Source organism: Vidua macroura, chromosome 2 (genome assembly GCF_024509145.1).
Source record: "Vidua macroura isolate BioBank_ID:100142 chromosome 2, ASM2450914v1, whole genome shotgun sequence".
Lineage (NCBI taxonomy): Eukaryota > Metazoa > Chordata > Aves > Passeriformes > Viduidae > Vidua > Vidua macroura.
Genome location: NC_071572.1, coordinates 115441799 through 115468779, shown reverse-complemented (window position 1 = coordinate 115468779; position 26981 = coordinate 115441799). Strand labels below are relative to the sequence as shown.

General features: G+C 66.3%; 1 long non-coding RNA gene across 1 annotated transcript; it reads right to left on the bottom strand.

The window, feature by feature from the left end:
• Positions 1-24806: 24806 nt before the first annotated feature.
• Positions 24807-26981, bottom strand: LOC128804161 (uncharacterized). Its single transcript, XR_008435957.1, has 3 exons — positions 25438-26981; positions 25166-25289; positions 24807-25003 (listed from the first exon to the last, which is right to left on the bottom strand). It is a non-coding gene; the product is annotated as an uncharacterized LOC128804161 (long non-coding RNA).

Here is a 26981-nt window from a genome sequence, read left to right as displayed (position 1 = left end):
GCACAGCTCCACGGGGACATTCTCAAGGAGCCACCCACAGATCCCCGGGCTGCCCAAAAGCCTCCAACTTCAGTTCCAAGCTGCTGCTCTTACCTGGCTGTTCCAATCCTGAGCTGGAAGCCGCCAATGCTGAAGCTGGCTCTTGCCTCGCCGTTCCACTCTTGAGCTCGAAGACGCCGCTCCTCCAGCTCGCTCTTGCCTCGCCGTTCCACTCTTGAGCTCGAAGACGCCGCTCCTCCAGCTCGCTCTTGCCTCGTCGTCCCACGGCTTCTGCAAAGGTGGACGAGGACAGAGTCAGGCCTGAGGATCTCCAGCTCCCAAAGGGAATGCCACCCAACAGCCCCACAGCGAGATCCTCGTGCCACCACCCACACAGCCCCCCAGCTGCCCAAAAGCCTCCAAGTTGAGCTTGACTCACCATGGCAACGTCCGACGCGGTCCCACGCCGTGCTGGGAGCCGGGCCCTCTGGGCAAATGAAGCTGGGCGTGCAAAGCAGCGGCCAAGAGGCTGCACCCCTGCTTACAGGGGGCTCAAGCCGCTGCCTGGACTGCAAAGTGCCCGGGGCCCCAGAGCACTGGCCCCGACTTACAGGGCGGCTCTGGTCCCCAAGGCCTAAGGAGGCTCCTTCTCTCCAATTCCGGGCCGCTCCCCACTAACGGGGCGGGCGCCCCACGCAGGCTGCCAGCTGAAGGGAGCACAAAGGCTCCCAGACCCGCAGCCTGCTTACAGGCCGGCCCACACCCAGGGAGCCACGGAGCTCGGCCTTCCCCCAAGGCAACAGGAACCAGCCTCTAGAGTCAGGCAGTCGAGCTCACGGCCTAAGGCCGAGGGGCCCGAGGGGCCGCGAGCCCAGCCCTGAGGACAGGGAGGGCGCATGCCTGGCCCCATCACTCCTGGCCCCACGCCTCTGAAAGACCGGGGCCAGGGATACCCGCCTGATTACAGGGGGTCCCTCCAACCGCCCGCCGAGGCCAGGGGACGCACAGAACCCCACTTACGGGGCCGTCCCCTGCAGCCCGGCACCCCCCAACAAGCACCACGGAGCACAGGCTCCGGCCTGCGCCCCACTTAGGGACAGGCCGGAGCCCAGCCGCGGCGCAGCACGGCACACAGCCGTCTGCAGGAGCCCCGGGAGCCTCCTCAACAAGGCCGCCAGGGAGGTGGCACCAGCCCAAAGCAGCGCCAAAGGCGGGACCGCGCCCTGCGGCACAGCACTTCTTCAACCTGCCCCCTGGCAAGGGCCCGGGAGCGCTGGTTCCTGTCAGCTGGCTAAAGGAGCCTCCCCAGCCCTGCTTACAGGGACCTGGGTGGGGCTGCTCCTGGGGCAAAGGGCGCTGCAAGGTCCCGACACGTGCCCCGAGTACAGGGCCGGCACGACCCAGGCCCTGGCTACAGGTGGGTCACAATGCCCCGCTGCCGTTAGGCGGCTTCGCGCTGTCCTCAGAAAGCAGGGGCAAGGCCGGACACTTTCTCCACCCGTGCATTTTGGGCACCCGCCTGTGGCTGCACAGAACCCCTCTTTCCCTCCTGGGAAGTCTAAGCTACGCTGCTCTATCTCTAAAGCGGGGGGCTGAAGCACAAACACACTTCCTCACTCACACCAGCTAAGGGGAAGACAGGGGAAGGGAAGACAGGGGAGGGCAAGACAGTCCCAGAAGAGGGAGCAAGTTCCGTGCAGCCAACCTGCTCTAGGGAGCCATTCCTAAAACTGAGCGGGAGAGGAAAGCATCAGAGCCTGCCCGTGCACTCCAAGGAGGCCGCAGGGGCCTCGACGCGCTGAGGCGCTTCAGGGCTGGCACTGGGACGTGGGCTGTGACGCGCCCCGAGTACAGGGGGTCACGCTGGCCAGGGGCCAGCAGCAGGCAGAAAGCTGCCGGGGCTGGGGAAAAGCCCTGCCCTGCTTACAGGGTAGCCGGGCTGGGGGCCGGGAGAGCTCCGTTTCCCCTCCCAGGTGCGGAGACAGGGGCTCAGGGGCTCTCCCCCTCCTTACAGCGTTGCCCCTCTCTCCGGGCAGCCAAAGGAGCACGACGGCAAAAGGCCAAGCACAGCAAAGACCCAGCCCTGCAGACAGGGAGGGCACCCAGTGCAAAGCCAGCCGCGGCACCCTGAAGGTGCCCTGGCCTGGAAAAGCCCTTTGCCCAGAGGGCCCCTCGTGGCCCCTCTTCAGCTCCAAGCTGGCTCTTGCCTCGCCGTTCCACTCTTGAGCTCGAAGACGCTGCCGCTCTTGCCTCGTCGTCCCACGCCTTCTGCCAATGGACCATGACACGCTCAGGCCTGAGAAGCTCCAGACCCTGTGCCTGAAGGGAACCGCGACCGCACAGCTCCACGGGGACATTCTCAAGGAGCCACCCACAGATCCCCGGGCTGCCCAAAAGCCTCCAACTTCAGTTCCAAGCTGCTGCTCTTACCTGGCTGTTCCAATCCTGAGCTGGAAGCCGCCAATGCTGAAGCTGGCTCTTGCCTCGCCGTTCCACTCTTGAGCTCGAAGACGCCGCTCCTCCAGCTCGCTCTTGCCTCGCCGTTCCACTCTTGAGCTCGAAGACGCCGCTCCTCCAGCTCGCTCTTGCCTCGTCGTCCCACGGCTTCTGCAAAGGTGGACGAGGACAGAGTCAGGCCTGAGGATCTCCAGCTCCCAAAGGGAATGCCACCCAACAGCCCCACAGCGAGATCCTCGTGCCACCACCCACACAGCCCCCCAGCTGCCCAAAAGCCTCCAAGTTGAGCTTGACTCACCATGGCAACGTCCGACGCGGTCCCACGCCGTGCTGGGAGCCGGGCCCTCTGGGCAAATGAAGCTGGGCGTGCAAAGCAGCGGCCAAGAGGCTGCACCCCTGCTTACAGGGGGCTCAAGCCGCTGCCTGGACTGCAAAGTGCCCGGGGCCCCAGAGCACTGGCCCCGACTTACAGGGCGGCTCTGGTCCCCAAGGCCTAAGGAGGCTCCTTCTCTCTAATTCCGGGCCGCTCCCCACTAACGGGGCGGGCGCCCCACGCAGGCTGCCAGCTGAAGGGAGCACAAAGGCTCCCAGACCCGCAGCCTGCTTACAGGCCGGCCCACACCCAGGGAGCCACGGAGCTCGGCCTTCCCCCAAGGCAACAGGAACCAGCCTCTAGAGTCAGGCAGTCGAGCTCACAGCCTAAGGCCGAGGGGCCCGAGGGGCCGCGAGCCCAGCCCTGAGGACAGGGAGGGCGCATGCCTGGCCCCATCACTCCTGGCCCCACGCCTCTGAAAGACCGGGGCCAGGGATACCCGCCTGATTACAGGGGGTCCCTCCAACCGCCCGCCGAGGCCAGGGGACGCACAGAACCCCACTTACGGGGCCGTCCCCTGCAGCCCGGCACCCCCCAACAAGCACCACGGAGCACAGGCTCCGGCCTGCGCCCCACTTAGGGAGAGGCCGGAGCCCAGCCGCGGCGCAGCACGGCACACAGCCGTCTGCAGGAGCCCCGGGAGCCTCCTCAACAAGGCCGCCAGGGAGGTGGCACCAGCCCAAAGCAGCGCCAAAGGCGGGACCGCGCCCTGCGGCACAGCACTTCTTCAACCTGCCCCCTGGCAAGGGCCCGGGAGCGCTGGTTCCTGTCAGCTGGCTAAAGGAGCCTCCCCAGCCCTGCTTACAGGGACCTGGGTGGGGCTGCTCCTGGGGCAAAGGGCGCTGCAAGGTGCCAGCACGTGCCCCGAGTACAGGGCCGGCAGGACCCAGGCCCTGGCTACAGGCGGGTCACAATGCCCCGCTGCCGTTAGGCGGCTTCGCGCTGTCCTCAGAAAGCAGGGGCAAGGCCGGACACTTTCTCCACCCGTGCATTTTGGGCACCCGCCTGTGGCTGCACAGAACCCCTCTTTCCCTCCTGGGAAGTCTAAGCTACGCTGCTCTATCTCTAAAGCGGGAGGCTGAAGCACAAACACACTTCCTCACTCACACCAGCTAAGGGGAAGACAGGGGAAGGGAAGACAGGGGAGGGCAAGACAGTCCCAGAAGAGGGAGCAAGTTCCGTGCAGCCAACCTGCTCTAGGGAGCCATTCCTAAAACTGAGCGGGAGAGGAAAGCATCAGAGCCTGCCCGTGCACTCCAAGGAGGCCGCAGGGGCCTGGACGCGCTGAGGCGCTTCAGGGCTGGCACTGGGACGTGGGCTGTGACGCGCCCCGAGTACAGGGGGTCACGCTGGCCAGGGGCCAGCAGCAGGCAGAAAGCTGCCGGGGCTGGGGAAAAGCCCTGCCCTGCTTACAGGGTAGCCGGGCTGGGGGCCGGGAGAGCTCCGTTTCCCCTCCCAGGTGCGGAGACAGGGGCTCAGGGGCTCTCCCCCTCCTTACAGCGTTGCCCCTCTCTCCGGGCAGCCAAAGGAGCACGACGGCAAAAGGCCAACCACAGCAAAGACCCAGCCCTGCAGACAGGGAGGGCGCCCAGTGCAAAGCCAGCCGCGGCACCCTGAAGGTGCCCTGGCCTGGAAAAGCCCTTTGCCCAGAGGGCCCCTCGTGGCCCCTCTTCAGCTCCAAGCTGGCTCTTGCCTCGCCGTTCCACTCTTGAGCTCGAAGACGCTGCCGCTCTTGCCTCGTCGTCCCGTCGTCCCACGCCTTCTGCCAATGGACCATGACACGCTCAGGCCTGAGAAGCTCCAGACCCTGTGCCTGAAGGGAACCGCGACCGCACAGCTCCACGGGGACATTCTCAAGGAGCCACCCACAGATCCCCGGGCTGCCCAAAAGCCTCCAACTTCAGTTCCAAGCTGCTGCTCTTACCTGGCTGTTCCAATCCTGAGCTGGAAGCCGCCAATGCTGAAGCTGGCTCTTGCCTCGCCGTTCCACTCTTGAGCTCGAAGACGCCGCTCCTCCAGCTCGCTCTTGCCTCGCCGTTCCACTCTTGAGCTCGAAGACGCCGCTCCTCCAGCTCGCTCTTGCCTCGTCGTCCCACGGCTTCTGCAAAGGTGGACGAGGACAGAGTCAGGCCTGAGGATCTCCAGCTCCCAAAGGGAATGCCACCCAACAGCCCCACAGCGAGATCCTCGTGCCACCACCCACACAGCCCCCCAGCTGCCCAAAAGCCTCCAAGTTGAGCTTGACTCACCATGGCAACGTCCGACGCGGTCCCACGCCGTGCTGGGAGCCGGGCCCTCTGGGCAAATGAAGCTGGGCGTGCAAAGCAGCGGCCAAGAGGCTGCACCCCTGCTTACAGGGGGCTCAAGCCGCTGCCTGGACTGCAAAGTGCCCGGGGCCCCAGAGCACTGGCCCCGACTTACAGGGCGGCTCTGGTCCCCAAGGCCTAAGGAGGCTCCTTCTCTCCAATTCCGGGCCGCTCCCCACTAACGGGGCGGGCGCCCCACGCAGGCTGCCAGCTGAAGGGAGCACAAAGGCTCCCAGACCCGCAGCCTGCTTACAGGCCGGCCCACACCCAGGGAGCCACGGAGCTCGGCCTTCCCCCAAGGCAACAGGAACCAGCCTCTAGAGTCAGGCAGTCGAGCTCACGGCCTAAGGCCGAGGGGCCCGAGGGGCCGCGAGCCCAGCCCTGAGGACAGGGAGGGCGCATGCCTGGCCCCATCACTCCTGGCCCCACGCCTCTGAAAGACCGGGGCCAGGGATACCCGCCTGATTACAGGGGGTCCCTCCAACCGCCCGCCGAGGCCAGGGGACGCACAGAACCCCACTTACGGGGCCGTCCCCTGCAGCCCGGCACCCCCCAACAAGCACCACGGAGCACAGGCTCCGGCCTGCGCCCCACTTAGGGACAGGCCGGAGCCCAGCCGCGGCGCAGCACGGCACACAGCCGTCTGCAGGAGCCCCGGGAGCCTCCTCAACAAGGCCGCCAGGGAGGTGGCACCAGCCCAAAGCAGCGCCAAAGGCGGGACTGCGCCCTGCGGCACAGCACTTCTTCAACCTGCCCCCTGGCAAGGGCCCGGGAGCGCTGGTTCCTGTCAGCTGGCTAAAGGAGCCTCCCCAGCCCTGCTTACAGGGACCTGGGTGGGGCTGCTCCTGGGGCAAAGGGCGCTGCAAGGTCCCGACACGTGCCCCGAGTACAGGGCCGGCACGACCCAGGCCCTGGCTACAGGCGGGTCACAATGCCCCGCTGCCGTTAGGCGGCTTCGCGCTGTCCTCAGAAAGCAGGGGCAAGGCCGGACACTTTCTCCACCCGTGCATTTTGGGCACCCGCCTGTGGCTGCACAGAACCCCTCTTTCCCTCCTGGGAAGTCTAAGCTACGCTGCTCTATCTCTAAAGCGGGGGGCTGAAGCACAAACACACTTCCTCACTCACACCAGCTAAGGGGAAGACAGGGGAAGGGAAGACAGGGGAGGGCAAGACAGTCCCAGAAGAGGGAGCAAGTTCCGTGCAGCCAACCTGCTCTAGGGAGCCATTCCTAAAACTGAGCGGGAGAGGAAAGCATCAGAGCCTGCCCGTGCACTCCAAGGAGGCCGCAGGGGCCTCGACGCGCTGAGGCGCTTCAGGGCTGGCACTGGGACGTGGGCTGTGACGCGCCCCGAGTACAGGGGGTCACGCTGGCCAGGGGCCAGCAGCAGGCAGAAAGCTGCCGGGGCTGGGGAAAAGCCCTGCCCTGCTTACAGGGTAGCCGGGCTGGGGGCCGGGAGAGCTCCGTTTCCCCTCCCAGGTGCGGAGACAGGGGCTCAGGGGCTCTCCCCCTCCTTACAGCGTTGCCCCTCTCTCCGGGCAGCCAAAGGAGCACGACGGCAAAAGGCCAACCACAGCAAAGACCCAGCCCTGCAGACAGGGAGGGCGCCCAGTGCAAAGCCAGCCGCGGCACCCTGAAGGTGCCCTGGCCTGGAAAAGCCCTTTGCCCAGAGGGCCCCTCGTGGCCCCTCTTCAGCTCCAAGCTGGCTCTTGCCTCGCCGTTCCACTCTTGAGCTCGAAGACGCTGCCGCTCTTGCCTCGTCGTCCCACGCCTTCTGCCAATGGACCATGACACGCTCAGGCCTGAGAAGCTCCAGACCCTGTGCCTGAAGGGAACCGCGACCGCACAGCTCCACGGGGACATTCTCAAGGAGCCACCCACAGATCCCCGGGCTGCCCAAAAGCCTCCAACTTCAGTTCCAAGCTGCTGCTCTTACCTGGCTGTTCCAATCCTGAGCTGGAAGCCGCCAATGCTGAAGCTGGCTCTTGCCTCGCCGTTCCACTCTTGAGCTCGAAGACGCCGCTCCTCCAGCTCGCTCTTGCCTCGCCGTTCCACTCTTGAGCTCGAAGACGCCGCTCCTCCAGCTCGCTCTTGCCTCGTCGTCCCACGGCTTCTGCAAAGGTGGACGAGGACAGAGTCAGGCCTGAGGATCTCCAGCTCCCAAAGGGAATGCCACCCAACAGCCCCACAGCGAGATCCTCGTGCCACCACCCACACAGCCCCCCAGCTGCCCAAAAGCCTCCAAGTTGAGCTTGACTCACCATGGCAACGTCCGACGCGGTCCCACGCCGTGCTGGGAGCCGGGCCCTCTGGGCAAATGAAGCTGGGCGTGCAAAGCAGCGGCCAAGAGGCTGCACCCCTGCTTACAGGGGGCTCAAGCCGCTGCCTGGACTGCAAAGTGCCCGGGGCCCCAGAGCACTGGCCCCGACTTACAGGGCGGCTCTGGTCCCCAAGGCCTAAGGAGGCTCCTTCTCTCCAATTCCGGGCCGCTCCCCACTAACGGGGCGGGCGCCCCACGCAGGCTGCCAGCTGAAGGGAGCACAAAGGCTCCCAGACCCGCAGCCTGCTTACAGGCCGGCCCACACCCAGGGAGCCACGGAGCTCGGCCTTCCCCCAAGGCAACAGGAACCAGCCTCTAGAGTCAGGCAGTCGAGCTCACGGCCTAAGGCCGAGGGGCCCGAGGGGCCGCGAGCCCAGCCCTGAGGACAGGGAGGGCGCATGCCTGGCCCCATCACTCCTGGCCCCACGCCTCTGAAAGACCGGGGCCAGGGATACCCGCCTGATTACAGGGGGTCCCTCCAACCGCCCGCCGAGGCCAGGGGACGCACAGAACCCCACTTACGGGGCCGTCCCCTGCAGCCCGGCACCCCCCAACAAGCACCACGGAGCACAGGCTCCGGCCTGCGCCCCACTTAGGGAGAGGCCGGAGCCCAGCCGCGGCGCAGCACGGCACACAGCCGTCTGCAGGAGCCCCGGGAGCCTCCTCAACAAGGCCGCCAGGGAGGTGGCACCAGCCCAAAGCAGCGCCAAAGGCGGGACCGCGCCCTGCGGCACAGCACTTCTTCAACCTGCCCCCTGGCAAGGGCCCGGGAGCGCTGGTTCCTGTCAGCTGGCTAAAGGAGCCTCCCCAGCCCTGCTTACAGGGACCTGGGTGGGGCTGCTCCTGGGGCAAAGGGCGCTGCAAGGTGCCAGCACGTGCCCCGAGTACAGGGCCGGCAGGACCCAGGCCCTGGCTACAGGCGGGTCACAATGCCCCGCTGCCGTTAGGCGGCTTCGCGCTGTCCTCAGAAAGCAGGGGCAAGGCCGGACACTTTCTCCACCCGTGCATTTTGGGCACCCGCCTGTGGCTGCACAGAACCCCTCTTTCCCTCCTGGGAAGTCTAAGCTACGCTGCTCTATCTCTAAAGCGGGGGGCTGAAGCACAAACACACTTCCTCACTCACACCAGCTAAGGGGAAGACAGGGGAAGGGAAGACAGGGGAGGGCAAGACAGTCCCAGAAGAGGGAGCAAGTTCCATGCAGCCAACCTGCTCTAGGGAGCCATTCCTAAAACTGAGCGGGAGAGGAAAGCATCAGAGCCTGCCCGTGCACTCCAAGGAGGCCGCAGGGGCCTCGACGCGCTGAGGCGCTTCAGGGCTGGCACTGGGACGTGGGCTGTGACGCGCCCCGAGTACAGGGGGTCACGCTGGCCAGGGGCCAGCAGCAGGCAGAAAGCTGCCGGGGCTGGGGAAAAGCCCTGCCCTGCTTACAGGGTAGCCGGGCTGGGGGCCGGGAGAGCTCCGTTTCCCCTCCCAGGTGCGGAGACAGGGGCTCAGGGGCTCTCCCCCTCCTTACAGCGTTGCCCCTCTCTCCGGGCAGCCAAAGGAGCACGACGGCAAAAGGCCAACCACAGCAAAGACCCAGCCCTGCAGACAGGGAGGGCGCCCAGTGCAAAGCCAGCCGCGGCACCCTGAAGGTGCCCTGGCCTGGAAAAGCCCTTTGCCCAGAGGGCCCCTCGTGGCCCCTCTTCAGCTCCAAGCTGGCTCTTGCCTCGCCGTTCCACTCTTGAGCTCGAAGACGCTGCCGCTCTTGCCTCGTCGTCCCACGCCTTCTGCCAATGGACCATGACACGCTCAGGCCTGAGAAGCTCCAGACCCTGTGCCTGAAGGGAACCGCGACCGCACAGCTCCACGGGGACATTCTCAAGGAGCCACCCACAGATCCCCGGGCTGCCCAAAAGCCTCCAACTTCAGTTCCAAGCTGCTGCTCTTACCTGGCTGTTCCAATCCTGAGCTGGAAGCCGCCAATGCTGAAGCTGGCTCTTGCCTCGCCGTTCCACTCTTGAGCTCGAAGACGCCGCTCCTCCAGCTCGCTCTTGCCTCGCCGTTCCACTCTTGAGCTCGAAGACGCCGCTCCTCCAGCTCGCTCTTGCCTCGTCGTCCCACGGCTTCTGCAAAGGTGGACGAGGACAGAGTCAGGCCTGAGGATCTCCAGCTCCCAAAGGGAATGCCACCCAACAGCCCCACAGCGAGATCCTCGTGCCACCACCCACACAGCCCCCCAGCTGCCCAAAAGCCTCCAAGTTGAGCTTGACTCACCATGGCAACGTCCGACGCGGTCCCACGCCGTGCTGGGAGCCGGGCCCTCTGGGCAAATGAAGCTGGGCGTGCAAAGCAGCGGCCAAGAGGCTGCACCCCTGCTTACAGGGGGCTCAAGCCGCTGCCTGGACTGCAAAGTGCCCGGGGCCCCAGAGCACTGGCCCCGACTTACAGGGCAGCTCTGGTCCCCAAGGCCTAAGGAGGCTCCTTCTCTCCAATTCCGGGCCGCTCCCCACTAACGGGGCGGGCGCCCCACGCAGGCTGCCAGCTGAAGGGAGCACAAAGGCTCCCAGACCCGCAGCCTGCTTACAGGCCGGCCCACACCCAGGGAGCCACGGAGCTCGGCCTTCCCCCAAGGCAACAGGAACCAGCCTCTAGAGTCAGGCAGTCGAGCTCACGGCCTAAGGCCGAGGGGCCCGAGGGGCCGCGAGCCCAGCCCTGAGGACAGGGAGGGCGCATGCCTGGCCCCATGACTCCTGGCCCCACGCCTCTGAAAGACCGGGGCCAGGGATACCCGCCTGATTACAGGGGGTCCCTCCAACCGCCCGCCGAGGCCAGGGGACGCACAGAACCCCACTTACGGGGCCGTCCCCTGCAGCCCGGCACCCCCCAACAAGCACCACGGAGCACAGGCTCCGGCCTGCGCCCCACTTAGGGACAGGCCGGAGCCCAGCCGCGGCGCAGCACGGCACACAGCCGTCTGCAGGAGCCCCGGGAGCCTCCTCAACAAGGCCGCCAGGGAGGTGGCACCAGCCCAAAGCAGCGCCAAAGGCGGGACCGCGCCCTGCGGCACAGCACTTCTTCAACCTGCCCCCTGGCAAGGGCCCGGGAGCGCTGGTTCCTGTCAGCTGGCTAAAGGAGCCTCCCCAGCCCTGCTTACAGGGACCTGGGTGGGGCTGCTCCTGGGGCAAAGGGCGCTGCAAGGTGCCAGCACGTGCCCCGAGTACAGGGCCGGCAGGACCCAGGCCCTGGCTACAGGCGGGTCACAATGCCCCGCTGCCGTTAGGCGGCTTCGCGCTGTCCTCAGAAAGCAGGGGCAAGGCCGGACACTTTCTCCACCCGTGCATTTTGGGCACCCGCCTGTGGCTGCACAGAACCCCTCTTTCCCTCCTGGGAAGTCTAAGCTACGCTGCTCTATCTCTAAAGCGGGGGGCTGAAGCACAAACACACTTCCTCACTCACACCAGCTAAGGGGAAGACAGGGGAGGGCAAGACAGTCCCAGAAGAGGGAGCAAGTTCCGTGCAGCCAACCTGCTCTAGGGAGCCATTCCTAAAACTGAGCGGGAGAGGAAAGCATCAGAGCCTGCCCGTGCACTCCAAGGAGGCCGCAGGGGCCTCGACGCGCTGAGGCGCTTCAGGGCTGGCACTGGGACGTGGGCTGTGACGCGCCCCGAGTACAGGGGGTCACGCTGGCCAGGGGCCAGCAGCAGGCAGAAAGCTGCCGGGGCTGGGGAAAAGCCCTGCCCTGCTTACAGGGTAGCCGGGCTGGGGGCCGGGAGAGCTCCGTTTCCCCTCCCAGGTGCGGAGACAGGGGCTCAGGGGCTCTCCCCCTCCTTACAGCGTTGCCCCTCTCTCCGGGCAGCCAAAGGAGCACGACGGCAAAAGGCCAAGCACAGCAAAGACCCAGCCCTGCAGACAGGGAGGGCGCCCAGTGCAAAGCCAGCCGCGGCACCCTGAAGGTGCCCTGGCCTGGAAAAGCCCTTTGCCCAGAGGGCCCCTCGTGGCCCCTCTTCAGCTCCAAGCTGGCTCTTGCCTCGCCGTTCCACTCTTGAGCTCGAAGACGCTGCCGCTCTTGCCTCGTCGTCCCACGCCTTCTGCCAATGGACCATGACACGCTCAGGCCTGAGAAGCTCCAGACCCTGTGCCTGAAGGGAACCGCGACCGCACAGCTCCACGGGGACATTCTCAAGGAGCCACCCACAGATCCCCGGGCTGCCCAAAAGCCTCCAACTTCAGTTCCAAGCTGCTGCTCTTACCTGGCTGTTCCAATCCTGAGCTGGAAGCCGCCAATGCTGAAGCTGGCTCTTGCCTCGCCGTTCCACTCTTGAGCTCGAAGACGCCGCTCCTCCAGCTCGCTCTTGCCTCGCCGTTCCACTCTTGAGCTCGAAGACGCCGCTCCTCCAGCTCGCTCTTGCCTCGTCGTCCCACGGCTTCTGCAAAGGTGGACGAGGACAGAGTCAGGCCTGAGGATCTCCAGCTCCCAAAGGGAATGCCACCCAACAGCCCCACAGCGAGATCCTCGTGCCACCACCCACACAGCCCCCCAGCTGCCCAAAAGCCTCCAAGTTGAGCTTGACTCACCATGGCAACGTCCGACGCGGTCCCACGCCGTGCTGGGAGCCGGGCCCTCTGGGCAAATGAAGCTGGGCGTGCAAAGCAGCGGCCAAGAGGCTGCACCCCTGCTTACAGGGGGCTCAAGCCGCTGCCTGGACTGCAAAGTGCCCGGGGCCCCAGAGCACTGGCCCCGACTTACAGGGCGGCTCTGGTCCCCAAGGCCTAAGGAGGCTCCTTCTCTCCAATTCCGGGCCGCTCCCCACTAACGGGGCGGGCGCCCCACGCAGGCTGCCAGCTGAAGGGAGCACAAAGGCTCCCAGACCCGCAGCCTGCTTACAGGCCGGCCCACACCCAGGGAGCCACGGAGCTCGGCCTTCCCCCAAGGCAACAGGAACCAGCCTCTAGAGTCAGGCAGTCGAGCTCACGGCCTAAGGCCGAGGGGCCCGAGGGGCCGCGAGCCCAGCCCTGAGGACAGGGAGGGCGCATGCCTGGCCCCATGACTCCTGGCCCCACGCCTCTGAAAGACCGGGGCCAGGGATACCCGCCTGATTACAGGGGGTCCCTCCAACCGCCCGCCGAGGCCAGGGGACGCACAGAACCCCACTTACGGGGCCGTCCCCTGCAGCCCGGCACCCCCCAACAAGCACCACGGAGCACAGGCTCCGGCCTGCGCCCCACTTAGGGACAGGCCGGAGCCCAGCCGCGGCGCAGCACGGCACACAGCCGTCTGCAGGAGCCCCGGGAGCCTCCTCAACAAGGCCGCCAGGGAGGTGGCACCAGCCCAAAGCAGCGCCAAAGGCGGGACCGCGCCCTGCGGCACAGCACTTCTTCAACCTGCCCCCTGGCAAGGGCCCGGGAGCGCTGGTTCCTGTCAGCTGGCTAAAGGAGCCTCCCCAGCCCTGCTTACAGGGACCTGGGTGGGGCTGCTCCTGGGGCAAAGGGCGCTGCAAGGTGCCAGCACGTGCCCCGAGTACAGGGCCGGCAGGACCCAGGCCCTGGCTACAGGCGGGTCACAATGCCCCGCTGCCGTTAGGCGGCTTCGCGCTGTCCTCAGAAAGCAGGGGCAAGGCCGGACACTTTCTCCACCCGTGCATTTTGGGCACCCGCCTGTGGCTGCACAGAACCCCTCTTTCCCTCCTGGGAAGTCTAAGCTACGCTGCTCTATCTCTAAAGCGGGGGGCTGAAGCACAAACACACTTCCTCACTCACACCAGCTAAGGGGAAGACAGGGGAGGGCAAGACAGTCCCAGAAGAGGGAGCAAGTTCCGTGCAGCCAACCTGCTCTAGGGAGCCATTCCTAAAACTGAGCGGGAGAGGAAAGCATCAGAGCCTGCCCGTGCACTCCAAGGAGGCCGCAGGGGCCTCGACGCGCTGAGGCGCTTCAGGGCTGGCACTGGGACGTGGGCTGTGACGCGCCCCGAGTACAGGGGGTCACGCTGGCCAGGGGCCAGCAGCAGGCAGAAAGCTGCCGGGGCTGGGGAAAAGCCCTGCCCTGCTTACAGGGTAGCCGGGCTGGGGGCCGGGAGAGCTCCGTTTCCCCTCCCAGGTGCGGAGACAGGGGCTCAGGGGCTCTCCCCCTCCTTACAGCGTTGCCCCTCTCTCCGGGCAGCCAAAGGAGCACGACGGCAAAAGGCCAACCACAGCAAAGACCCAGCCCTGCAGACAGGGAGGGCGCCCAGTGCAAAGCCAGCCGCGGCACCCTGAAGGTGCCCTGGCCTGGAAAAGCCCTTTGCCCAGAGGGCCCCTCGTGGCCCCTCTTCAGCTCCAAGCTGGCTCTTGCCTCGCCGTTCCACTCTTGAGCTCGAAGACGCTGCCGCTCTTGCCTCGTCGTCCCACGCCTTCTGCCAATGGACCATGACACGCTCAGGCCTGAGAAGCTCCAGACCCTGTGCCTGAAGGGAACCGCGACCGCACAGCTCCACGGGGACATTCTCAAGGAGCCACCCACAGATCCCCGGGCTGCCCAAAAGCCTCCAACTTCAGTTCCAAGCTGCTGCTCTTACCTGGCTGTTCCAATCCTGAGCTGGAAGCCGCCAATGCTGAAGCTGCCTCTTGCCTCGCCGTTCCACTCTTGAGCTCGAAGACGCCGCTCCTCCAGCTCGCTCTTGCCTCGTCGTCCCACGGCTTCTGCAAAGGTGGACGAGGACAGAGTCAGGCCTGAGGATCTCCAGCTCCCAAAGGGAATGCCACCCAACAGCCCTACAGCGAGATCCTCGTGCCACCACCCACACAGCCCCCCAGCTGCCCAAAAGCCTCCAAGTTGAGCTTGACTCACCATGGCAACGTCCGACGCGGTCCCACGCCGTGCTGGGAGCCGGGCCCTCTGGGCAAATGAAGCTGGGCGTGCAAAGCAGCGGCCAAGAGGCTGCACCCCTGCTTACAGGGGGCTCAAGCCGCTGCCTGGACTGCAAAGTGCCCGGGGCCCCAGAGCACTGGCCCCGACTTACAGGGCGGCTCTGGTCCCCAAGGCCTAAGGAGGCTCCTTCTCTCCAATTCCGGGCCGCTCCCCACTAACGGGGCGGGCGCCCCACGCAGGCTGCCAGCTGAAGGGAGCACAAAGGCTCCCAGACCCGCAGCCTGCTTACAGGCCGGCCCACACCCAGGGAGCCACGGAGCTCGGCCTTCCCCCAAGGCAACAGGAACCAGCCTCTAGAGTCAGGCAGTCGAGCTCACGGCCTAAGGCCGAGGGGCCCGAGGGGCCGCGAGCCCAGCCCTGAGGACAGGGAGGGCGCATGCCTGGCCCCATGACTCCTGGCCCCACGCCTCTGAAAGACCGGGGCCAGGGATACCCGCCTGATTACAGGGGGTCCCTCCAACCGCCCGCCGAGGCCAGGGGACGCACAGAACCCCACTTACGGGGCCGTCCCCTGCAGCCCGGCACCCCCCAACAAGCACCACGGAGCACAGGCTCCGGCCTGCGCCCCACTTAGGGACAGGCCGGAGCCCAGCCGCGGCGCAGCACGGCACACAGCCGTCTGCAGGAGCCCCGGGAGCCTCCTCAACAAGGCCGCCAGGGAGGTGGCACCAGCCCAAAGCAGCGCCAAAGGCGGGACCGCGCCCTGCGGCACAGCACTTCTTCAACCTGCCCCCTGGCAAGGGCCCGGGAGCGCTGGTTCCTGTCAGCTGGCTAAAGGAGCCTCCCCAGCCCTGCTTACAGGGACCTGGGTGGGGCTGCTCCTGGGGCAAAGGGCGCTGCAAGGTGCCAGCACGTGCCCCGAGTACAGGGCCGGCAGGACCCAGGCCCTGGCTACAGGCGGGTCACAATGCCCCGCTGCCGTTAGGCGGCTTCGCGCTGTCCTCAGAAAGCAGGGGCAAGGCCGGACACTTTCTCCACCCGTGCATTTTGGGCACCCGCCTGTGGCTGCACAGAACCCCTCTTTCCCTCCTGGGAAGTCTAAGCTACGCTGCTCTATCTCTAAAGGGGGGGGCTGAAGCACAAACACACTTCCTCACTCACACCAGCTAAGGGGAAGACAGGGGAAGGGAAGACAGGGGAGGGCAAGACAGTCCCAGAAGAGGGAGCAAGTTCCGTGCAGCCAACCTGCTCTAGGGAGCCATTCCTAAAACTGAGCGGGAGAGGAAAGCATCAGAGCCTGCCCGTGCACTCCAAGGAGGCCGCAGGGGCCTCGACGCGCTGAGGCGCTTCAGGGCTGGCACTGGGACGTGGGCTGTGACGCGCCCCGAGTACAGGGGGTCACGCTGGCCAGGGGCCAGCAGCAGGCAGAAAGCTGCCGGGGCTGGGGAAAAGCCCTGCCCTGCTTACAGGGTAGCCGGGCTGGGGGCCGGGAGAGCTCCGTTTCCCCTCCCAGGTGCGGAGACAGGGGCTCAGGGGCTCTCCCCCTCCTTACAGCGTTGCCCCTCTCTCCGGGCAGCCAAAGGAGCACGACGGCAAAAGGCCAAGCACAGCAAAGACCCAGCCCTGCAGACAGGGAGGGCGCCCAGTGCAAAGCCAGCCGCGGCACCCTGAAGGTGCCCTGGCCTGGAAAAGCCCTTTGCCCAGAGGGCCCCTCGTGGCCCCTCTTCAGCTCCAAGCTGGCTCTTGCCTCGCCGTTCCACTCTTGAGCTCGAAGACGCTGCCGCTCTTGCCTCGTCGTCCCACGCCTTCTGCCAATGGACCATGACACGCTCAGGCCTGAGAAGCTCCAGACCCTGTGCCTGAAGGGAACCGCGACCGCACAGCTCCACGGGGACATTCTCAAGGAGCCACCCACAGATCCCCGGGCTGCCCAAAAGCCTCCAACTTCAGTTCCAAGCTGCTGCTCTTACCTCGCTGTTCCAATCCTGAGCTGGAAGCTGCCAATGCTGAAGCTGGCTCTTGCCTTGCCGTTCCACTCTTGAGCTCGAAGACGCCGCTCCTCCAGCTCGCTCTTGCCTCGTCGTCCCACGGCTTCTGCAAAGGTGGACGAGGACAGAGTCAGGCCTGAGGATCTCCAGCTCCCAAAGGGAATGCCACCCAACAGCCCTACAGCGAGATCCTCGTGCCACCACCCACACAGCCCCCCAGCTGCCCAAAAGCCTCCAAGTTGAGCTTGACTCACCATGGCAACGTCCGACGCGGTCCCACGCCGTGCTGGGAGCCGGGCCCTCTGGGCAAATGAAGCTGGGCGTGCAAAGCAGCGGCCAAGAGGCTGCACCCCTGCTTACAGGGGGCTCAAGCCGCTGCCTGGACTGCAAAGTGCCCGGGGCCCCAGAGCACTGGCCCCGACTTACAGGGCGGCTCTGGTCCCCAAGGCCTAAGGAGGCTCCTTCTCTCCAATTCCGGGCCGCTCCCCACTAACGGGGCGGGCGCCCCACGCAGGCTGCCAGCTGAAGGGAGCACAAAGGCTCCCAGACCCGCAGCCTGCTTACAGGCCGGCCCACACCCAGGGAGCCACGGAGCTCGGCCTTCCCCCAAGGCAACAGGAACCAGCCTCTAGAGTCAGGCAGTCGAGCTCACGGCCTAAGGCCGAGGGGCCCGAGGGGCCGCGAGCCCAGCCCTGAGGACAGGGAGGGCGCATGCCTGGCCCCATCACTCCTGGCCCCACGCCTCTGAAAGACCGGGGCCAGGGATACCCGCCTGATTACAGGGGGTCCCTCCAACCGCCCGCCGAGGCCAGGGGACGCACAGAACCCCACTTACGGGGCCGTCCCCTGCAGCCCGGCACCCCCCAACAAGCACCACGGAGCACAGGCTCCGGCCTGCGCCCCACTTAGGGAGAGGCCGGAGCCCAGCCGCGGCGCAGCACGGCACACAGCCGTCTGCAGGAGCCCCGGGAGCCTCCTCAACAAGGCCGCCAGGGAGGTGGCACCAGCCCAAAGCAGCGCCAAAGGCGGGACCGCGCCCTGCGGCACAGCACTTCTTCAACCTGCCCCCTGGCAAGGGCCCGGGAGCGCTGGTTCCTGTCAGCTGGCTAAAGGAGCCTCCCCAGCCCTGCTTACAGGGACCTGGGTGGGGCTGCTCCTGGGGCAAAGGGCGCTGCAAGGTGCCAGCACGTGCCCCGAGTACAGGGCCGGCAGGACCCAGGCCCTGGCTACAGGCGGGTCACAATGCCCCGCTGCCGTTAGGCGGCTTCGCGCTGTCCTCAGAAAGCAGGGGCAAGGCCGGACACTTTCTCCACCCGTGCATTTTGGGCACCCGCCTGTGGCTGCACAGAACCCCTCTTTCCCTCCTGGGAAGTCTAAGCTACGCTGCTCTATCTCTAAAGGGGGGGGCTGAAGCACAAACACACTTCCTCACTCACACCAGCTAAGGGGAAGACAGGGGAAGGGAAGACAGGGGAGGGCAAGACAGTCCCAGAAGAGGGAGCAAGTTCCGTGCAGCCAACCTGCTCTAGGGAGCCATTCCTAAAACTGAGCGGGAGAGGAAAGCATCAGAGCCTGCCCGTGCACTCCAAGGAGGCCGCAGGGGCCTCGACGCGCTGAGGCGCTTCAGGGCTGGCACTGGGACGTGGGCTGTGACGCGCCCCGAGTACAGGGGGTCACGCTGGCCAGGGGCCAGCAGCAGGCAGAAAGCTGCCGGGGCTGGGGAAAAGCCCTGCCCTGCTTACAGGGTAGCCGGGCTGGGGGCCGGGAGAGCTCCGTTTCCCCTCCCAGGTGCGGAGACAGGGGCTCAGGGGCTCTCCCCCTCCTTACAGCGTTGCCCCTCTCTCCGGGCAGCCAAAGGAGCACGACGGCAAAAGGCCAAGCACAGCAAAGACCCAGCCCTGCAGACAGGGAGGGCGCCCAGTGCAAAGCCAGCCGCGGCACCCTGAAGGTGCCCTGGCCTGGAAAAGCCCTTTGCCCAGAGGGCCCCTCGTGGCCCCTCTTCAGCTCCAAGCTGGCTCTTGCCTCGCCGTTCCACTCTTGAGCTCGAAGACGCCGCTCCTCCAGCTCGCTCTTGCCTCGCCGTTCCACTCTTGAGCTCGAAGATGCCGCTCCTCCAGCTCGCTCTTGCCTCGTCGTCCCACGGCTTCTGCAAAGGTGGACGAGGACAGAGTCAGGCCTGAGGATCTCCAGCTCCCAAAGGGAATGCCACCCAACAGCCCCACAGCGAGATCCTCGTGCCACCACCCACACAGCCCCCCAGCTGCCCAAAAGCCTCCAAGTTGAGCTTGACTCACCATGGCAACGTCCGACGCGGTCCCACGCCGTGCTGGGAGCCGGGCCCTCTGGGCAAATGAAGCTGGGCGTGCAAAGCAGCGGCCAAGAGGCTGCACCCCTGCTTACAGGGGGCTCAAGCCGCTGCCTGGACTGCAAAGTGCCCGGGGCCCCAGAGCACTGGCCCCGACTTACAGGGCGGCTCTGGTCCCCAAGGCCTAAGGAGGCTCCTTCTCTCCAATTCCGGGCCGCTCCCCACTAACGGGGCGGGCGCCCCACGCAGGCTGCCAGCTGAAGGGAGCACAAAGGCTCCCAGACCCGCAGCCTGCTTACAGGCCGGCCCACACCCAGGGAGCCACGGAGCTCGGCCTTCCCCCAAGGCAACAGGAACCAGCCTCTAGAGTCAGGCAGTCGAGCTCACGGCCTAAGGCCGAGGGGCCCGAGGGGCCGCGAGCCCAGCCCTGAGGACAGGGAGGGCGCATGCCTGGCCCCATGACTCCTGGCCCCACGCCTCTGAAAGACCGGGGCCAGGGATACCCGCCTGATTACAGGGGGTCCCTCCAACCGCCCGCCGAGGCCAGGGGACGCACAGAACCCCACTTACGGGGCCGTCCCCTGCAGCCCGGCACCCCCCAACAAGCACCACGGAGCACAGGCTCCGGCCTGCGCCCCACTTAGGGACAGGCCGGAGCCCAGCCGCGGCGCAGCACGGCACACAGCCGTCTGCAGGAGCCCCGGGAGCCTCCTCAACAAGGCCGCCAGGGAGGTGGCACCAGCCCAAAGCAGCGCCAAAGGCGGGACCGCGCCCTGCGGCACAGCACTTCTTCAACCTGCCCCCTGGCAAGGGCCCGGGAGCGCTGGTTCCTGTCAGCTGGCTAAAGGAGCCTCCCCAGCCCTGCTTACAGGGACCTGGGTGGGGCTGCTCCTGGGGCAAAGGGCGCTGCAAGGTGCCAGCACGTGCCCCGAGTACAGGGCCGGCAGGACCCAGGCCCTGGCTACAGGCGGGTCACAATGCCCCGCTGCCGTTAGGCGGCTTCGCGCTGTCCTCAGAAAGCAGGGGCAAGGCCGGACACTTTCTCCACCCGTGCATTTTGGGCACCCGCCTGTGGCTGCACAGAACCCCTCTTTCCCTCCTGGGAAGTCTAAGCTACGCTGCTCTATCTCTAAAGGGGGGGGCTGAAGCACAAACACACTTCCTCACTCACACCAGCTAAGGGGAAGACAGGGGAAGGGAAGACAGGGGAGGGCAAGACAGTCCCAGAAGAGGGAGCAAGTTCCGTGCAGCCAACCTGCTCTAGGGAGCCATTCCTAAAACTGAGCGGGAGAGGAAAGCATCAGAGCCTGCCCGTGCACTCCAAGGAGGCCGCAGGGGCCTCGACGCGCTGAGGCGCTTCAGGGCTGGCACTGGGACGTGGGCTGTGACGCGCCCCGAGTACAGGGGGTCACGCTGGCCAGGGGCCAGCAGCAGGCAGAAAGCTGCCGGGGCTGGGGAAAAGCCCTGCCCTGCTTACAGGGTAGCCGGGCTGGGGGCCGGGAGAGCTCCGTTTCCCCTCCCAGGTGCGGAGACAGGGGCTCAGGGGCTCTCCCCCTCCTTACAGCATTGCCCCTCTCTCCGGGCAGCCAAAGGAGCACGACGGCAAAAGGCCAACCACAGCAAAGACCCAGCCCTGCAGACAGGGAGGGCGCCCAGTGCAAAGCCAGCCGCGGCACCCTGAAGGTGCCCTGGCCTGGAAAAGCCCTTTGCCCAGAGGGCCCCTCGTGGCCCCTCTTCAGCTCCAAGCTGGCTCTTGCCTCGCCGTTCCACTCTTGAGCTCGAAGACGCTGCCGCTCTTGCCTCGTCGTCCCACGCCTTCTGCCAATGGACCATGACACGCTCAGGCCTGAGAAGCTGCAGACCCTGTGCCTGAAGGGAACCGCGACCGCACAGCTCCACGGGGACATTCTCAAGGAGCCACCCACAGATCCCCGGGCTGCCCAAAAGCCTCCAACTTCAGTTCCAAGCTGCTGCTCTTACCTGGCTGTTCCAATCCTGAGCTGGAAGCCGCCAATGCTGAAGCTGCCTCTTGCCTCGCCGTTCCACTCTTGAGCTCGAAGACGCCGCTCCTCCAGCTCGCTCTTGCCTCGCCGTTCCACTCTTGAGCTCGAAGATGCCGCTCCTCCAGCTCGCTCTTGCCTCGTCGTCCCACGGCTTCTGCAAAGGTGGACGAGGACAGAGTCAGGCCTGAGGATCTCCAGCTCCCAAAGGGAATGCCACCCAACAGCCCCACAGCGAGATCCTCGTGCCACCACCCACACAGCCCCCCAGCTGCCCAAAAGCCTCCAAGTTGAGCTTGACTCACCATGGCAACGTCCGACGCGGTCCCACGCCGTGCTGGGAGCCGGGCCCTCTGGGCAAATGAAGCTGGGCGTGCAAAGCAGCGGCCAAGAGGCTGCACCCCTGCTTACAGGGGGCTCAAGCCGCTGCCTGGACTGCAAAGTGCCCGGGGCCCCAGAGCACTGGCCCCGACTTACAGGGCGGCTCTGGTCCCCAAGGCCTAAGGAGGCTCCTTCTCTCCAATTCCGGGCCGCTCCCCACTAACGGGGCGGGCGCCCCACGCAGGCTGCCAGCTGAAGGGAGCACAAAGGCTCCCAGACCCGCAGCCTGCTTACAGGCCGGCCCACACCCAGGGAGCCACGGAGCTCGGCCTTCCCCCAAGGCAACAGGAACCAGCCTCTAGAGTCAGGCAGTCGAGCTCACGGCCTAAGGCCGAGGGGCCCGAGGGGCCGCGAGCCCAGCCCTGAGGACAGGGAGGGCGCATGCCTGGCCCCATGACTCCTGGCCCCACGCCTCTGAAAGACCGGGGCCAGGGATACCCGCCTGATTACAGGGGGTCCCTCCAACCGCCCGCCGAGGCCAGGGGACGCACAGAACCCCACTTACGGGGCCGTCCCCTGCAGCCCGGCACCCCCCAACAAGCACCACGGAGCACAGGCTCCGGCCTGCGCCCCACTTAGGGACAGGCCGGAGCCCAGCCGCGGCGCAGCACGGCACACAGCCGTCTGCAGGAGCCCCGGGAGCCTCCTCAACAAGGCCGCCAGGGAGGTGGCACCAGCCCAAAGCAGCGCCAAAGGCGGGACCGCGCCCTGCGGCACAGCACTTCTTCAACCTGCCCCCTGGCAAGGGCCCGGGAGCGCTGGTTCCTGTCAGCTGGCTAAAGGAGCCTCCCCAGCCCTGCTTACAGGGACCTGGGTGGGGCTGCTCCTGGGGCAAAGGGCGCTGCAAGGTGCCAGCACGTGCCCCGAGTACAGGGCCGGCAGGACCCAGGCCCTGGCTACAGGCGGGTCACAATGCCCCGCTGCCGTTAGGCGGCTTCGCGCTGTCCTCAGAAAGCAGGGGCAAGGCCGGACACTTTCTCCACCCGTGCATTTTGGGCACCCGCCTGTGGCTGCACAGAACCCCTCTTTCCCTCCTGGGAAGTCTAAGCTACGCTGCTCTATCTCTAAAGGGGGGGGCTGAAGCACAAACACACTTCCTCACTCACACCAGCTAAGGGGAAGACAGGGGAAGGGAAGACAGGGGAGGGCAAGACAGTCCCAGAAGAGGGAGCAAGTTCCGTGCAGCCAACCTGCTCTAGGGAGCCATTCCTAAAACTGAGCGGGAGAGGAAAGCATCAGAGCCTGCCCGTGCACTCCAAGGAGGCCGCAGGGGCCTCGACGCGCTGAGGCGCTTCAGGGCTGGCACTGGGACGTGGGCTGTGACGCGCCCCGAGTACAGGGGGTCACGCTGGCCAGGGGCCAGCAGCAGGCAGAAAGCTGCCGGGGCTGGGGAAAAGCCCTGCCCTGCTTACAGGGTAGCCGGGCTGGGGGCCGGGAGAGCTCCGTTTCCCCTCCCAGGTGCGGAGACAGGGGCTCAGGGGCTCTCCCCCTCCTTACAGCGTTGCCCCTCTCTCCGGGCAGCCAAAGGAGCACGACGGCAAAAGGCCAAGCACAGCAAAGACCCAGCCCTGCAGACAGGGAGGGCGCCCAGTGCAAAGCCAGCCGCGGCACCCTGAAGGTGCCCTGGCCTGGAAAAGCCCTTTGCCCAGAGGGCCCCTCGTGGCCCCTCTTCAGCTCCAAGCTGGCTCTTGCCTCGCCGTTCCACTCTTGAGCTCGAAGACGCTGCCGCTCTTGCCTCGTCGTCCCACGCCTTCTGCCAATGGACCATGACACGCTCAGGCCTGAGAAGCTCCAGACCCTGTGCCTGAAGGGAACCGCGACCGCACAGCTCCACGGGGACATTCTCAAGGAGCCACCCACAGATCCCCGGGCTGCCCAAAAGCCTCCAACTTCAGTTCCAAGCTGCTGCTCTTACCTGGCTGTTCCAATCCTGAGCTGGAAGCCGCCAATGCTGAAGCTGCCTCTTGCCTCGCCGTTCCACTCTTGAGCTCGAAGACGCCGCTCCTCCAGCTCGCTCTTGCCTCGCCGTTCCACTCTTGAGCTCGAAGACGCCGCTCCTCCAGCTCGCTCTTGCCTCGTCGTCCCACGGCTTCTGCAAAGGTGGATGAGGACAGAGTCAGGCCTGAGGATCTCCAGCTCCCAAAGGGAATGCCACCCAACAGCCCCACAGCGAGATCCTCGTGCCACCACCCACACAGCCCCCCAGCTGCCCAAAAGCCTCCAAGTTGAGCTTGACTCACCATGGCAACGTCCGACGCGGTCCCACGCCGTGCTGGGAGCCGGGCCCTCTGGGCAAATGAAGCTGGGCGTGCAAAGCAGCGGCCAAGAGGCTGCACCCCTGCTTACAGGGGGCTCAAGCCGCTGCCTGGACTGCAAAGTGCCCGGGGCCCCAGAGCACTGGCCCCGACTTACAGGGCGGCTCTGGTCCCCAAGGCCTAAGGAGGCTCCTTCTCTCCAATTCCGGGCCGCTCCCCACTAACGGGGCGGGCGCCCCACGCAGGCTGCCAGCTGAAGGGAGCACAAAGGCTCCCAGACCCGCAGCCTGCTTACAGGCCGGCCCACACCCAGGGAGCCACGGAGCTCGGCCTTCCCCCAAGGCAACAGGAACCAGCCTCTAGAGTCAGGCAGTCGAGCTCACGGCCTAAGGCCGAGGGGCCCGAGGGGCCGCGAGCCCAGCCCTGAGGACAGGGAGGGCGCATGCCTGGCCCCATGACTCCTGGCCCCACGCCTCTGAAAGACCGGGGCCAGGGATACCCGCCTGATTACAGGGGGTCCCTCCAACCGCCCGCCGAGGCCAGGGGACGCACAGAACCCCACTTACGGGGCCGTCCCCTGCAGCCCGGCACCCCCCAACAAGCACCACGGAGCACAGGCTCCGGCCTGCGCCCCACTTAGGGACAGGCCGGAGCCCAGCCGCGGCGCAGCACGGCACACAGCCGTCTGCAGGAGCCCCGGGAGCCTCCTCAACAAGGCCGCCAGGGAGGTGGCACCAGCCCAAAGCAGCGCCAAAGGCGGGACCGCGCCCTGCGGCACAGCACTTCTTCAACCTGCCCCCTGGCAAGGGCCCGGGAGCGCTGGTTCCTGTCAGCTGGCTAAAGGAGCCTCCCCAGCCCTGCTTACAGGGACCTGGGTGGGGCTGCTCCTGGGGCAAAGGGCGCTGCAAGGTGCCAGCACGTGCCCCGAGTACAGGGCCGGCAGGACCCAGGCCCTGGCTACAGGCGGGTCACAATGCCCCGCTGCCGTTAGGCGGCTTCGCGCTGTCCTCAGAAAGCAGGGGCAAGGCCGGACACTTTCTCCACCCGTGCATTTTGGGCACCCGCCTGTGGCTGCACAGAACCCCTCTTTCCCTCCTGGGAAGTCTAAGCTACGCTGCTCTATCTCTAAAGGGGGGGGCTGAAGCACAAACACACTTCCTCACTCACACCAGCTAAGGGGAAGACAGGGGAAGGGAAGACAGGGGAGGGCAAGACAGTCCCAGAAGAGGGAGCAAGTTCCGTGCAGCCAACCTGCTCTAGGGAGCCATTCCTAAAACTGAGCGGGAGAGGAAAGCATCAGAGCCTGCCCGTGCACTCCAAGGAGGCCGCAGGGGCCTCGACGCGCTGAGGCGCTTCAGGGCTGGCACTGGGACGTGGGCTGTGACGCGCCCCGAGTACAGGGGGTCACGCTGGCCAGGGGCCAGCAGCAGGCAGAAAGCTGCCGGGGCTGGGGAAAAGCCCTGCCCTGCTTACAGGGTAGCCGGGCTGGGGGCCGGGAGAGCTCCGTTTCCCCTCCCAGGTGCGGAGACAGGGGCTCAGGGGCTCTCCCCCTCCTTACAGCGTTGCCCCTCTCTCCGGGCAGCCAAAGGAGCACGACGGCAAAAGGCCAAGCACAGCAAAGACCCAGCCCTGCAGACAGGGAGGGCGCCCAGTGCAAAGCCAGCCGCGGCACCCTGAAGGTGCCCTGGCCTGGAAAAGCCCTTTGCCCAGAGGGCCCCTCGTGGCCCCTCTTCAGCTCCAAGCTGGCTCTTGCCTCGCCGTTCCACTCTTGAGCTCGAAGACGCTGCCGCTCTTGCCTCGTCGTCCCACGCCTTCTGCCAATGGACCATGACACGCTCAGGCCTGAGAAGCTCCAGACCCTGTGCCTGAAGGGAACCGCGACCGCACAGCTCCACGGGGACATTCTCAAGGAGCCACCCACAGATCCCCGGGCTGCCCAAAAGCCTCCAACTTCAGTTCCAAGCTGCTGCTCTTACCTCGCTGTTCCAATCCTGAGCTGGAAGCTGCCAATGCTGAAGCTGGCTCTTGCCTCGCCGTTCCACTCTTGAGCTCGAAGACGCCGCTCCTCCAGCTCGCTCTTGCCTCGTCGTCCCACGGCTTCTGCAAAGGTGGACGAGGACAGAGTCAGGCCTGAGGATCTCCAGCTCCCAAAGGGAATGCCACCCAACAGCCCTACAGCGAGATCCTCGTGCCACCACCCACACAGCCCCCCAGCTGCCCAAAAGCCTCCAAGTTGAGCTTGACTCACCATGGCAACGTCCGACGCGGTCCCACGCCGTGCTGGGAGCCGGGCCCTCTGGGCAAATGAAGCTGGGCGTGCAAAGCAGCGGCCAAGAGGCTGCACCCCTGCTTACAGGGGGCTCAAGCCGCTGCCTGGACTGCAAAGTGCCCGGGGCCCCAGAGCACTGGCCCCGACTTACAGGGCGGCTCTGGTCCCCAAGGCCTAAGGAGGCTCCTTCTCTCCAATTCCGGGCCGCTCCCCACTAACGGGGCGGGCGCCCCACGCAGGCTGCCAGCTGAAGGGAGCACAAAGGCTCCCAGACCCGCAGCCTGCTTACAGGCCGGCCCACACCCAGGGAGCCACGGAGCTCGGCCTTCCCCCAAGGCAACAGGAACCAGCCTCTAGAGTCAGGCAGTCGAGCTCACGGCCTAAGGCCGAGGGGCCCGAGGGGCCGCGAGCCCAGCCCTGAGGACAGGGAGGGCGCATGCCTGGCCCCATGACTCCTGGCCCCACGCCTCTGAAAGACCGGGGCCAGGGATACCCGCCTGATTACAGGGGGTCCCTCCAACCGCCCGCCGAGGCCAGGGGACGCACAGAACCCCACTTACGGGGCCGTCCCCTGCAGCCCGGCACCCCCCAACAAGCACCACGGAGCACAGGCTCCGGCCTGCGCCCCACTTAGGGAGAGGCCGGAGCCCAGCCGCGGCGCAGCACGGCACACAGCCGTCTGCAGGAGCCCCGGGAGCCTCCTCAACAAGGCCGCCAGGGAGGTGGCACCAGCCCAAAGCAGCGCCAAAGGCGGGACCGCGCCCTGCGGCACAGCACTTCTTCAACCTGCCCCCTGGCAAGGGCCCGGGAGCGCTGGTTCCTGTCAGCTGGCTAAAGGAGCCTCCCCAGCCCTGCTTACAGGGACCTGGGTGGGGCTGCTCCTGGGGCAAAGGGCGCTGCAAGGTGCCAGCACGTGCCCCGAGTACAGGGCCGGCAGGACCCAGGCCCTGGCTACAGGCGGGTCACAATGCCCCGCTGCCGTTAGGCGGCTTCGCGCTGTCCTCAGAAAGCAGGGGCAAGGCCGGACACTTTCTCCACCCGTGCATTTTGGGCACCCGCCTGTGGCTGCACAGAACCCCTCTTTCCCTCCTGGGAAGTCTAAGCTACGCTGCTCTATCTCTAAAGGGGGGGGCTGAAGCACAAACACACTTCCTCACTCACACCAGCTAAGGGGAAGACAGGGGAAGGGAAGACAGGGGAGGGCAAGACAGTCCCAGAAGAGGGAGCAAGTTCCGTGCAGCCAACCTGCTCTAGGGAGCCATTCCTAAAACTGAGCGGGAGAGGAAAGCATCAGAGCCTGCCCGTGCACTCCAAGGAGGCCGCAGGGGCCTCGACGCGCTGAGGCGCTTCAGGGCTGGCACTGGGACGTGGGCTGTGACGCGCCCCGAGTACAGGGGGTCACGCTGGCCAGGGGCCAGCAGCAGGCAGAAAGCTGCCGGGGCTGGGGAAAAGCCCTGCCCTGCTTACAGGGTAGCCGGGCTGGGGGCCGGGAGAGCTCCGTTTCCCCTCCCAGGTGCGGAGAC